The 14,465-nt window shown below is 40.1% G+C and overlaps 1 protein-coding gene across 3 annotated transcripts in view; it reads right to left on the bottom strand.

Annotated features, from left to right (window-relative positions):
* Window positions 1–734, bottom strand: part of MDFIC (MyoD family inhibitor domain containing) — a 135,460-nt gene extending 134,726 nt beyond the window's left edge. Inside the window, exon 1 of one of the 3 annotated variants that reach the window (XM_069107065.1) lies at window positions 161–734. The gene's annotated coding sequence lies outside the window, so the exon portion shown is untranslated. Of the gene's footprint in view, window positions 1–74 lie in introns of all 3 variants that reach the window. The other 2 variants (XM_069107062.1, XM_069107063.1) reach the window with 2 other exon arrangements.
* Window positions 735–14,465: the final 13,731 nt, after the last annotated feature.

The following is a 14,465-nucleotide window of genomic DNA, read 5'->3' as shown; positions in this document are numbered from 1 at the left end:
TGAAAGCCCCTCCTCCGGCGGGGCGGTGGGGGAACCAACAAACCAACTCCACCGAGCTAACAAACTTCACTTACGTACTCGGCATCCCTTTCTACGAGACCGGCACGCTCTTCCCCTTCCTCGTTCCCCCTGCCTCTCCTACAGTGGAAAGTTAGCGAACCTCTCGGAGCCGCAGCATCTCCGGTCCCGCGACCGTGGCCGTGGCCTTGGCCTTGGCTGTGGCCGCCGCTGCCGCTTCTGCTGTCGCTGCCGCTGCTGTTCCCTGGACTACTAGTCTCAGTCTGCTGCGCTGGCTCCGCGCACCCCGCCCCTTCCCCGCGCCCTGCAGCACCCACCGCTGGGGACCTTTCACCCTCTACCTCCCCTTCTCTCTTCCTCCCTCCCCTCCCCTCCTACCACACTTCAGAAACACTTTTCTTTCTTTCTTTCTTTCTTTTTTCATCATTTCCGGATCATGAAAGCATCTAACTGTTGGCGGGTGGCCACAACCACTGAGACTGAAGGGAGGCGCAGCCCGGGGTCCTGTTGCCCGCCTCGCTCCTCCTCCCCACCCCCTGGTCCGTGTCTGGGTCAGGAGGCCAGAAGGCTGCGCAGTCCTCTGGCCAGGAGTTTAGAGCTCAGACTTCACCCTATTAATGGGCCTTTGGAAAAGAGGATGGGAAGTTAATGCCGCGCACCGCACCCCCTGCTCACACACACACACACACACACACACACACACACACACACACGCCCTTCTAATATAGTTTTCCTCCACTTTCCAATTCTGCCTCAGGCGAAGTTGCAATCATGAGAATGCCCTGAGGGAAATTGAAACCCAGCACAGAAAGGGGAAAACTGAAATCTGGTCGGGTGTCCAACTCCTGGTCTTGGTAAAGAAAAACTTCTGAAATCAGGTAGAACTAGTTGGCATGGGACAACAGGAAACGGTTTGGACAAGCAAACTTGAGCTGCTCAACTTGAGACAGATGCCCTGACCCGGATCTCAAATGGTTATTCTCAGGAAGGACAAAATGTATCAGCCTGATAGATATCCTATGTATTAAGTGTAGAAATTTTGTGTAAGGATGTCAAGGAGGTGGTAAAAAACTGTTTTAAATTAAACACTTTGTACTTTAGTTTAATGTGCTAAAGTGAATAAGAATTGTAAAACTCTATGAAGTCCTTAATAATGTCCCATATAATGTTTTGTAAAGTCCTATCAATATTAAAATGCAAAATCAACGTTTTTAAAAACTAAAGTAGTCAGACTTTGAGTCAGTCCAAAGGGGAAAAATCATAATGTAATTATCAAACTTGAAAGTAAATGTAAATGAAGTAAATGTGTCACTACTGGTGTCTTGCTCATTTCTTTCCTAAAAGAATTACTCAGAATTGTTACTTATTCACATGTCCCATATCTTAACTTTTTGTAATCATCTTTAAAAGTCCCTAAAAAACAATGTTTCCCTGATAAGTTTTTAAAGTCAGTTGCTGGGTGAATTTGATTCTCCTACTATACAGCTGGCCACTTGACCAGGGGTAAATCTGGCATAAAACTCCTGCTTTCCTTAGATTATACTCAAGTTAGCACTCTATCTGGACTTGTATTTTTCCCTAATTGTAATATGAATATAAATATTGCTTTTCTCAAAAGATTGCAAATTTGCTGTGTTATGCTGAAGTGCTTGTTGCTTAATTTATTCTTGTTAATTGCTTGACAAATAGATCCATGTATATCATAATACAATGCATATAGTAGGTCATAAGCTGATATTTGTTGAATGAATAGTCATCCTGTATCCCCTTTCAAATCCACCTTCTGATGCCTACTATCTTTGTTACCTTGGGAAAGTCATTGAATCTTCCTGTACCTCAGTTTCCTTATCTGCAAATGGGATTCCATAATTTTGTAATTTTATGAAAATGTTAATGTAGTAGGAATATTCCCTGAATTTCCACAAGTGCTCACAGATTGGTCCCCAGAAGGCAGCTACCACCCCCAGATTCTAAGGGCAACTCTATGGGTGTGTCTGTACCCCTAATACCCTAGATAATGAGTCCCTTCCAATGTGCTTCCCATAAATAATCAGCCAGTAGATCATCAGCTCTTTGTAAAGGTATTTGCTAAGGTAGCATAGTATACATATTTATATATATATATATATATATATATATATATATATATATATATATATATATATATTTAAAAGTATATAAGGTAACTAGCTATAAAACATTCTCTCCAGAATATTGGGGTACACCTTCCCACAAATATGTATAGCATCCATAGGAAGAACAGGCTGAAATTTAGCATATATTAATGAGGCACAAGTGTAGGATGCATGTCTAGCAAAAGCAACTAAAACTTCTAGTTCTATAAAGCCTGGAAATATCCTCTTTTATTGTAGAGTTTTCATTCCATAGACTGACTCTCAAATGTCAGGGATCATACTCCATGAAACTTCTTCCTCCCTCTGGTCACAATCTCTCGTGTTGGTGTGAGTGTGTGTCTCTCCTTCCTGCTGGATGTAGTATCTCCTTCTGGTCCAGTGGCTCTCTTCAAAGCTATATTTCCAATGTGGAGAATGGGAAGGAAGAAATTCTCTTTCTCCTCCCCACAGGGCTTCTCCTTAACTGGCAGTTCCAAGTTTGCAAAGTCTCTTGAACTGGAACTACTGAAATTCATACAGGAATAATCTGCTTAAAGCCCCCAGAGGTTTGGTCAGTCCTTTTGCCCAGCCAATCACTGAGACAACTGTTTGGTCCAGTCAAAGATTTATTCCCACTTCCTAAAGATATCAAATCATAGATCAATCTTATATGGTTAATTTAATAGCTCATTAACACCTTGAGATCATATTCTGTACTGTATGTGATTAGAGCAACTGAGGTGGGGAGGGGAACTTTTCTTTTTCATTAGAAAACAAACTTCAACAGTAAGGCACTAGGGGAGGCATGTAGATCAAGAGCACTTCCTACAAGAAGATAATTTGAATATACTGTGGATGTTGAACGCTAAATAAGGTGACCAAAAAAAAGAAATTTATTATATTTTAAGAGAAAAGATATGACTGATTACTGAAAGAAGTCATTTTAAAATTGACTATCTGTATACAGTCAGAAAATCACCACGTTAAAGATCAAAGTCAATACCAAGCTAGAAGAAAGGATCAAGAAGTTGGAACATATAACTGTGAGGCAACTCCAGCCTGGCATAGCTACGCATGTGGTTGAATGGACAGTGAACTGGCCCCCACTTGATAAGGAAGAGGAAAATGAGTCTACTTGCCCTGGGAAAACTGTGCATGGCTTACTGATCTCAAACATCTTCCTGAAACAAAGGCTTCTTTTGGAACAGCAATATTCTTCCACTGATGGCATGTGCCTTGTGAGTCATGGAATACCAAAGTCTCTGAAAACCTGAAGTTGGAGGTCACCCAGAGGAGAAGCAGACATGAAGGCTAAAACATATTACCTATGAAAGATGCCACAGGAGAAGTGGTTTAAAGTAAATTGTCAGAAAGCTGTATGACCCCCAAAAGGAGATGGTATAGTCATATAGTAAGAGTGAAAGATGACTGGTAGAAAGTCTTCTTGCCTTATTAATATCCACAAAGTATCAAGAGAGCTAGAGGAAGGCCCGAGCATATGGGGTGATCCCTATGAAGAATTTGTGGGAGGACATGGACGAGATGAGAAGATGCAGACAGGTTGTGATTTATAGCAAAGAGAGTACCTACACATTGATGTATCCAAGTAAATCACAATAAGGTCTAATTATTAGAGTATAGGGTCATTGTATAATGATGCAGTAGGAGCATTCCTGGGCCAGAGGTCATGTACCCTACCACCTACATGATGGAAAATATTTTAGACTGAAGCAGGGGTTCTTAACCTTGGGTACACAAACTTGGGTTTTTTTTTAAATATATTTTAATAACTGTATTTTATTCATTCCTTTGCAATCCTGTGTATTTTATTTTCTGCATTTAAAAACATTATTCTGGGGCAACTAGATGGCACAGTGGACAGAGCACAGGCCTAGGAGTCAGGAGGACCTGAGTTCAAATTTGGCCTCAGACATTTGACATTTACTTGCTATGTGACCCTGAGCAAGTCACTTAACCCTGATTGCCTCACCAAAATAAACAAAAAACCAGCATTATTCTGAGAAGTCTAGGGGTCACTAGACTTCCAAAGGGGTCCATTACACAAAAGAGATTAAGAGTCTCTGATCAATGGACACACAGATTTTGAAAAAGCATCTAGGCCCCATCACTTATACCTAAAGCTTATCCAGAATTATGATGGAAGTTAATTTCTGACTTACAAATTGTTTTGTCTGCATGTAGTGGGCCTTACAAGTCAGCCTTAAATTTCCTCAGGTTATGGAAGACTACAATGTATAGTCCAGTACAGGGAGAGACAGGGCTGAAAGCCTTAGGTTTTTTAAAAAGCATTTGAGGTGAATGGGTGAATAGTGTCATTATAGTAGAATTCAACAGTGTTGTAGTTTAAATCCAGGGGTGCCAAAAACTGTTGAGGTGGGGGCCTTTGCCCACCCAAAAACGGTTGAGGTTTCATGATGTGTTGGGATGGAATTCAGAGTCAGACCACCTCTAATCTAAGTATAGGCATTTTTTGAGATTGCTGTCTCTCATGAAGTGGCTAAGTTCCAAGAGGAACCAGCAACTTCAGAGAAAGCAAGATGGATTTTTATAGGGTAAAGATGCAATTACATAACAGAAATCATGAATACTAAAAAGGCAGAAGGGCTTTGTTAAGGGATTAGGCAATGGAGGAGGGGTCCCATCTCTGGTCCGGTGGTTAAGCATTCTGGTTGTGCTGCCCTCCAATTGGCTAGTTATTGTGGTCCTGTCTGGTTAGGTATTGTGGTCCTGAATTGTGTTAGATGGATGATGTGATTGTAGTTGAGTATAAGAACACATCTGTTTCTGTAGGAATGGGTCTGGGGGCAGTGACTAGGTAGAGACAGTAGCTAAGTTCCCATCACATGGACACAGCTGCTGTTTCTGTGGAAACTAAGAGTTCAGGGACACGCTTGTTCCAGTGAGCAGTGAGGCATATACAAAGAAGTTAGGACATTGGTGAGCGAGGGGCTTGGGAGGAGGGGGTTTAGGTAGGTACAGTGGGCCTGCTTTTCAGTGGGGCCAGGCCTATAATGAAGTTAGAATGTTGGGGCTGGGGGCAGCTTTATTAGGATCTCATCAACAGTGTGCAGGGATCAAATCATCTTCATGTTGAGAAGTATAACACTTTAGATACTGTTCAAATATCTAGGTCATGTCCCCTGTTGTCCTGGGGTGATATGCCATAGAAAGAAGAATTTTTACCTGGAAAACCACAAAGAGTAAGCAGAGCCCAGAGATGACAGATAAACTAGATGTAACAATCAGAGACAACATGAAAGGGGAAACTATGCAGTGAGAAAATTATTTTCAGAATTAAGTGTCCAGTCTTTATAGGACTAGGAAGTCCAGGAGAACAGAGGAAATGAGCTATCTTGGCCAAGATTTTTACCACCATCAGAAATGGCTTTGACACCCTTGAACAGGTCCATAGCAAAGACCAGTATTACTATTACTTAGGAGTAGAAGAGAGACTATAGGAATTACAATTAGTCTGCTGGATTTCCATAAATATGAAGTCTTTCTGCTTCTTCCATCCCCAGATTTTCAATCCCACATAATATGACATCTGCTGTTAATGGTCATGGTGGCTGATATTGAGATGTCATCTTCCCTCCAGATGGTGATCCCATACCTTAAATACAACCTTTACTGGGAGTAATCCCTTCTCCCATATTTACTGTGGTCAACTTGTAGAAGTAATACAAACATACTGTGGAGTGGAGGAGAGTAGAGTAGTCTATGAGATGAGAGCCACAAGGAAACAAATTATTTTTGTAGGTTGTGGTAGGTCAAGGTGGGAGTCAAAGTAAATTGGCTTTTGAGATCCTCGAATCTCCCTCCTGGTTTTGCTATCTAGAAGAATGCCTTGGGCTATTATACTAAGTAAGACTGAAGTACTATCAAGAGAGAAAATCTGGGGATGAAAAAGGTGGAGACATCTCACAAACCTAGGGAATTGCTTCATATATTCATATATGGAAGCTCTTAACTATAGGATATTTTCTATGTCATGTAGATACACAATATCCTCCACCAAAAGGCAATCTTTCTTTTGTCACCTTTCCATATCCTGAAGAAGCCATTATACACCATGAAAGAGTTTGGTCAATACCACCAACCCTGCATAATTTCCGGATCAAAGACCCCTTCCCTGGCTACCATATGTCTTCTCTTTCCTTATTAGAATATGAGCTCCTTGAGGTCAGGGGCTGTTTTGCTTTTCCTTTTTGTATCCCACACACTTAGCACAGCCCATAGCACTTAATGCTTTTTTATTTGTTCGTTTATTCATACATTCATCTATCATACCTTCTCTCTCATTTTCAGTCCCTTCTTTTCTACTGGCTTCCTCCCTGACCATACCTACAAACATGTGCAGGTTTTGGTACTGGTTCATGAAACTGTACACCTGGAAATGGTACTTCAAGGACATTCCACTGGCTCAATTGTGCTTAAAAAAAATCCCTAAATTATCTATTAGAAAGGAAATTCTGGCTCTGGGCTTGGAGATGGATGTAACTCCATGCAATGCTCTGAGTCCCAAAGAACAAATGGATTATGCCACACTACCCAATAGATTTATTCTTTCATAACACAGCATATTTCACTTTTTGTACAGCTCTGATTGACAGGAGAATTTTCCCTTACCTGCAGTTGAAATCTACATCTTTATAAGTTTCTTTTCCTTCAGTCTCTGCTCTCTTAAATAAACAACAAAAAATTCTAGTACCTCACGTACATTAAAGTCAATCCCTGAAGAGAGCAAAAATGTTTATTCCCCACCCTCTAACATGAGTTCTCCAAATTAAAAAAAAAAAAACTCCATTTCTTTCTACCAGTCCTCATATGGTATAATCTCTTTTCCTGCTCACCCTTCTTTGGTCTTTCAATGTCCTTAAAAAAGTCTACTGCTGAATTAAATACAATTTTCCAGATGGATTCTAAAGGCTGAGTACGATGGGACTACTGTCTGCCTTACTTTGAACACCTTGCCTCTGTTAATTCAGCTACTGGAGTCAGAGGACCTGAGTTGAAAACTCACCTCTGATGTTCACTGCCTATAAAATCTTGGCCAAATTACTTACCATCCCTAGGCCTCAGTTTCTTCATATTAAAAAATTAGAGATTTGGACTGAATGTCTTCTGAGCATGAGATCTATGAATGGTACAAGTCATGTAAAATTATTTGACTTCTATGTCACTCTACTGGCTAAAGTACCAAGTTGTATCTCAGATCACCTCTTGTTTAGTCACACTTTTCCCATCATATCCTTGTAGAGCTGGGTTGGTTTGGGGTTTTTTTGTTTGTTTGCTTTTTGGAGTGGGGGAAGGCAGAGCAATTGGGGTTAAGTGACCAAGGCCACATGGCTAGTAAGTGTTAAGTGTCTGGGGTCGGATTTGAACTCAGGTCCTCCTAACTCCAGGGCTGGTGCTCTATTCACTGTACCACCTAGCCGCCCCAAGTTGGGTTTTTTTAACCAAAGTTTTGGACAGGATGTCTAGCCCTATTAAATTTTATCTTAATCATAAAACACTTAAGTTTTTCTTCATTATCTTTCTGTGTAACTAGTCTAAGTTAAATGATTAACTCTCTGTGTGAGGTGAGGACCTCCAAATGTGCTTGGTTTTAAAATTATTGGGCTGTGTTTTCATCGTCCGAAGACAGATTGCAGATCTTCCTAAATGAGATCCATAACCAGTCAAAAGGGCTTGTTCTAACCATACTGAGTGGATGAAGAAATGTCGATTGTCCAGAATACAACAAGCAGTTATGTGGATAAACTGTAGAACTTCTCCAAACACACACACATGTGCACATACATGTAGTAGGCTGGAGTTAACCTGGCTGATCTGTTGCTTTAGGTCTGATACTGGAATAAAATAAGATACAACTGGCCTGGGGAGCGGCCAGGTAGCACAGCGAGTAAGAGCACCGGCTCCAGTGTTGAGAAGACCTGGAGATCGAATCCTGGGCTCAGACACTTAGCACCCACCCAGAAACACCTGGCCATGTAACCTTGAGCAAGTTACTTAACCCCAATTGCTTTAAAAAAAAAAAAAAGATACAACTGGCCCATCTAACCTTTTAAGAAAAAAAAAAAGGCTTACCAGTGTCTCTGATAAAGGCCTCATTTTTAAGATAGATAGAGAATAAGAATACAAATCATTCCCCAATTGATAAATGGTCAAACTATATGAATAGGAAGTTTTCAGAGGAAGAAATTAAAGCTATCTATAATCATATGAAAAAATGCACTGAATCACTATTGATTAGAGAGATGCAAATTAAAACAACTCTGAGGTATCACATCACTGGCTAACATGACAAAACAGGAAAATGATAAATGTTGGAGAAGATGTGGGAAAATTGGAACACTAATGCATCGTTGGTGGAATTGTGAACTGATCTAATCATACTGGAGAGCAATTTGGAACTATGCACAAAGGGCTATAAAATTATGCATACCTTTTGATTCTGCAATATCACTTCTGGAGTTGTATCCCAAAGAGATCATTAAATAGGTAAAAGGACCCACATGTACAAAAATATTCATAGCATTATTTTTTGTGGTGACCAAGAATTGGAAATTGAAGTGATGCCCATCAATTGGGGAATGGCTAAACATGTTGTGGTATATGAATACAACGGAATAGTATTGTTCCATAAGAAATGATGAGCAAGCAGGTAGACTTCAGAAAAACCTGGAAAGACTTATGTGAACTGATGCCAAGTGAAATGAGCAGATCCAGGAGAACAATGTACATAGTAACAGCCACATTATGCGATGACCAACTTTGAAAGACTTTTCTCTTCTCAGAATGCAATTATTTAATACGGTTCCAAAAGACTTATGATGGAAAATGCTATCCACATACAGAGAGAGAACTGAGTCTGAATATAGATCAAAGCATACCATTTTCTCTTTTTTTTTTCTTTCTAGTGGTTTTTCCCTTTTGTTCCGATTCTTCTTTCATAACATGACTAATGTGGAAATAGGTTTAACATGATTGTACATGTATAACCTATATCAGATTGCATGCTGTCTCACAGAGAGGAGCGGGGGGGGGGATTAGAATTCAAAATCTTGAAAATTGAAAATAAATAAATTAACCCATTTTTAAAAGAAGGCTTACGTGGGTTACATAGCCTAGGAAGGACATTCAAAGAAGGAAAAGGATATTCCTCAAGAATATAATTGATTCAGTTGAATGCTTCTTTTCTATGCTATTGTTGGTCATGCTATAGATCTTCCATACAAAACCTGAGGGCTGATGCCCTGTATATCAATATCTACCCCTTTAGAAAGCTTCCCTTTTTTCTACCTCATCAGAATTGTTGAGGGTTTTTTTTTTCCAGCTGTCAGAATTTGGTTTTTGAGAATTTCCTGTCCCTTTTGAGTTGCTAGATGTAATGCAAGAATGTAAGGCCATAGGATTTTGCCTCTCCTTTTTTGTTTCCTAAACTCTTTGAAATTTGTTCTCCCAAAAGCTCAAATATGAATTGGGCCATGACCAGCTTTCCTTTCATTTTCTATCAAGAATTCTAAGATGAGATACTTCTTTCCAAGACATCCTCTTCTAGTTTAGCAATGAATCTTTCCTTTTTAGGCAAAATCCGATCCAGGATAGCAGTTCTATACATCTTTGAAAGTAGAGTTTCCCACTTTTGAAATACTTCCTCACCTTTTGAAGAATGAACTTTTTATTAAACTAATGCAAGAATTTATCAGTTTTTTCTTTACTCTTAACAAAGAGCCCCAAGAGTCATCTAGAGAGTGGAAATCTCTCATTGCCACTGGGTTAGGCCTCTGAGTCCCTTTTTCATCTGTTTTTCAAATTCATCATCCATTTTTTCATGATCCTGGTGAGTAGAATGTAGCATAATCTTATTTCTCTTTCTCCCTCCTATTCATTCTCATGGTTTCTGAAAGAACCTTTCCCTATTACCTCCTTTGGTGATTTTATCTACTCCCATGCATTCAATTATAATTTCTACACAGGTTGGCTAGGTGGCGCAGTGAGTAAAGCGCCAGCCGGGAGTTAGGAGTTCGGTTCTGGCCTCAGACACTTTAATACCCACACAAAAAAAACTAGCCGTGTAACCTTGGGCAAGTTACTTAACCCCAATTGCCATCCAAAAGGCAAATAATAATAATAATTTCTATACAAATAACTCCAAATTCTATATCCAACACCAATCTCTCTCTTGATTCCCAATTCTATCTGTTTAGTTGCCTTCTGGACTTCTTCTGAATATTTCACTGACACCTCAAATTCAACATGTACAGAACTGAATTTAATTATTTCTTCTTCTAAACCTTTCCTTCCTATTCTCTGTTCTGGCTGATGCCAACTTTATCCTTCCAACCACTCAGGTTTGAAAGCTTAGGGTAATCTTTGGCTCTTTATCTTTCCCTTGAATGCCCACATTTGATTAGTCACTGGTTCCATACTATTTCATAAATCCCTCCTTCCCCTCCTTTCCATTTTATGTGTTCAAAGTCTAGTTCAGATCCTCACTATCTCTCATCCTACCTACTGGAACATAAGCCTAACTAACCTTCTCTTTTATAGGTTCTCACTTTTTCTAGGGTTCCAGGTGAGTCAAACCACTGCTACCACCTCAAACCACTACTTCCCTCAGACTCAAGAGCCCAGGAGCCCTAGGAATTGCAATTTCTTCAGACTACATGCACAGCTTCCAATCTGATTCTCACAGCCATCCCTGGGAGGGGCAATCCTAGTGGAGAAGGGGACAAACATTCAACCAGCACCAACACCAACCACTAACTAGCTGCCAATGATGAGCAAGTAAGCCCAAGACTCCTGAGAATAGAAATGCCTCTATACCACTGGCCCTGCTTCTCAGCCAGCCCCACCCTCCCTCAACTGTCATTAAAGGAAGCTACCCTTGTGGAGAGAAACTTGGCAACTTTCTTTGCATCCTGCCTTCTCGGCAGTACCAGCTGAAGACCCAGAAAAGAAAGTGCTTGTCACCAAGATTCTTGGCACTGTCAAATAACTAAATATTATAGTTCTGTTATGGAGATGGCATATACTTTGTTGCTGGGACCACTGGACCTCTCCATCTGACAGGCAACTGAAACTTCCTGTATGTGTTGCCTTTTCCTATTAGAATGTGAGCTTCTTGAGAGCTGGAGACTCTCTGATTTTTTTTTATCCCCAGCACTTATTACTGTACTTTTTCATTGGTTTCATCCTTTACATAATTATTGAAGTAATTTTCCTAATTCAAAAGTATGACCATATATGTTAATTCTCTGCTTAAAATATTTCAGTGGCTCCCTGTTGCATTTAAAGGGCAAAACAGAAGTTGTTTCAACTTACTTTTTGGTCTTTTTTTCACTTTAGTCTCCTTCACATTCTATATTCCAGCCAAACTGAACTACAATCTGTTCCCTAATTCATTCTGTCATCTTCTATCCCTATATAGGCTATATATTCTTCTGCTTGGAATAAACTCCCTCCTTCTCTCTGCTGGTTGAAATCCTCTGTCTTTCATGCTTAGACTGGGTTTCACCTTCCAGCTGAAGCCCTCCATTATCCTTCCAGCTGAAGGAATTTCCTCCTCCTTCTCCAATTCTCCCAGAGAATTGTACTCTCATATTCCATCTGTATTATAGTTATTTGCTTATATACTATATTTTCCCTTAGTAAAATGTAAGTTCCTTGATGGTAAAGACTGAATTGTTTTTTTTTTTTCATTTTTGTATCCGTGGTGCTCTGCACATAGTAGTCATTTAATAAATGCTCGTTAAATTGAATTGACTTGAAATACAAAAAAGGGGCAGCTTCCTACATTAGTAATAACAAATGTTTATGTAGTGCTTACTATGCGTCAGGCATTGTGCTAAGCACTTTACAAATATTATCTCATTTAATCCTCACAATACTCTGGGAGATAGATGCTGTTATTTTGCAGATAAGGAAACTGAGAATAAAAGAGATTAAGTGACTTTCCCAGGGTTATACAGCTAGTAAATATGTGATGCTAGATTTGAACTCAGCACTCTATTTTCTGTGTCACCTAGCTGCTCCCAACATGAGAGGTGGTAGGCCAGTGAGGAGCTTGTCTCATCAGGGGAAATATGACCAAGGCAATCTTAGAGTAGAGGGAGTTCTTAGAGGTAGAGTTCCATTCAGCCAGAAACCCTGAAAGTTCTTCCACTGTTCAGTAAATAATCTGGATGGCTCACTATGCTGCCTGGAGTAGATCATTTGATTCCTACAAGTCCTCCAAAGCTCTGTAGGATGTTGCCAGATCTGCCCTTTCCCCCAGAGGAAAGAGGGATAAGGACACACAGACCAAAAATGACCAGAGGGCCTGATCAGCATCAGAAGAATTGTACTAACTTATGAGTACCAAAATCAGGGGTAAAATAACCACAAGCTGGCCCATGTCTTCAGTACTTTCTGGTTTTGTATCCCTCTGTTTTGATATCAATAAACTATAACTGGGTTATTTCCCTATGAGCATGAACTTATCTTTCACTTCCTTAAATCCCAGAGCCAGATGATACAAACCAGAGACCTCACCAGTGTTAATGAATACAGAGGACTATGGAGGTATCATGATAAGGACATTGCAGCCCTGACCAAGACAAGGAGACTCAGAAAGGCAGCACAAAGCACTGGAGAATGGGCATTTGTCTCACAAAGTCCCTGTCTGATACAACATAGAGCACTGGGCCACTCAGAAAGACCTGAGTTCAAATTTGACCTCAAACAAGTCATGTGACTCTGGACAAGTAACAACCTTTGTCTGCTTCAGTTTCCTTAGCTATAAATTAGGGATAATAACAATATCCCTCCCAAGGTTGTTGTGAGGATCAAATGAAGTAAAATTTGTAAAGCACTTGGTACAGTGCTTGGTCACTTAGTAAATGCTTGTTACCTTCCTTCTTCCTTCTTTCCTTCCTCCTTTCCTTGCTTCCTTCTTTCTTTCCTTCCTTCCTCCTTTCCTTGCTTCCTTCTTTCTTTCTTTCCTTCTTCCTTTCCTTGCTTCCTTCCTTGCTTCCTTCTTTCCTTCCTTCCTTCCTTCCTTCCTCCTTTCCTTCCTTCCTTCCTTCCTTCCTTCCTTCCTTCCTTCCTTCCTTCCTTCCTTCCTTCCTTCCTTCCTTCCTTCCTTCCTTCCTTCCAAAAGGCCATATACTAGCCTATAGCATTAACTTAATCAACTATATGCTATCATTGGAGTCCAGGAACATAGCTAGTCAAGAGCAGAGTAAAGCCTAGAAGAACCCAGGAGAACTGATGAATATATTGGCAAGTCTCCTAGTTTACTGAAATCTGTATCAAACATATCACTGTTAATTATTGGTGTTAAAAGTCAACGTTATTACTGGTGTTAAAAATGCTACTGTGCTAAGTGCTTTACAAATTTTACTTCATTTGATGCTCACAACAACCTTGTGAAGGAGATATTGTTATCATCCCTACTTTATAGCTAAGGAAACTGAAGTAGACAAAGATGGTTACTTGTCCAGTCACATGACTTGTTTGAGGCTAGATTTGAACTCAGATCTTTCTGAGTGGCCCAGTGCTCTATGTTGTTGTTGTTATTGTTCTGGTCCGCTCTTTTGACTGTATGTGTGTAGGAAGCACAGAGCAGGAAGCTTCATCTACCGCTCCAGATCAACAACTTATCTATACTTTATAGCTTTAGAGAGTTTCCTAGATACACTGAAAGCTTCGGTGACCTGTGCAGGATGTCACAGTCATTATGTGTCACAAACAGAACTTGAACCTAGCACTTCCTCACAGTGAAGTCAGTTCCCTGATCACTATCCATACTGCCTCTTATTATTGTATATGACCTCTAACTGGCAACTCTAGTGTTTGGTTAACCAGAGGCACTTAGGGTACATTAATTTTTATTAAATTACCTTGACTTAACACATTAATTAGCCTCCAATAGGTATATCCTGTTTCACTTCATTCAAGGCTCATCCAATGGCTTTTCCTCTTGGGGTCACTTTGTTCTTTCTTGATAGTGCTTAGAAAGGGGGGTAGTATGTAGCATGGCAGAGCAGATGGCATTACAAAAATGAATGCCAAGTGAAATATCAGAAATGGAAGCAAGGATGCTATAGGCATTTGGCAATAAGTAGGTTTCTTGGTGAAGACCAAGAGGGTAAATGTAGCTATGCCAAGAGGTTAAGTGGTATGGAGGGCCAGCTAGTAGAAGGCCTTGAAACAGATGGTTCAAAATGTAGATTTGCTAAAGAGTCGGTTGGGAATCATTACAGAGTTTTGAGTCAGGAAATGACATAGTCAAAACAATTAATAAAGAATATAATTCTCACTGAG

Source organism: Petaurus breviceps, unplaced genomic scaffold, assembly GCF_028583685.1.
Source record: "Petaurus breviceps papuanus isolate PSGF00001 unplaced genomic scaffold, PetGlider_PUasm1.0 84, whole genome shotgun sequence".
NCBI lineage: Eukaryota > Metazoa > Chordata > Mammalia > Diprotodontia > Petauridae > Petaurus > Petaurus breviceps.
This window is presented reverse-complemented; position numbering and strand designations above follow the sequence as displayed.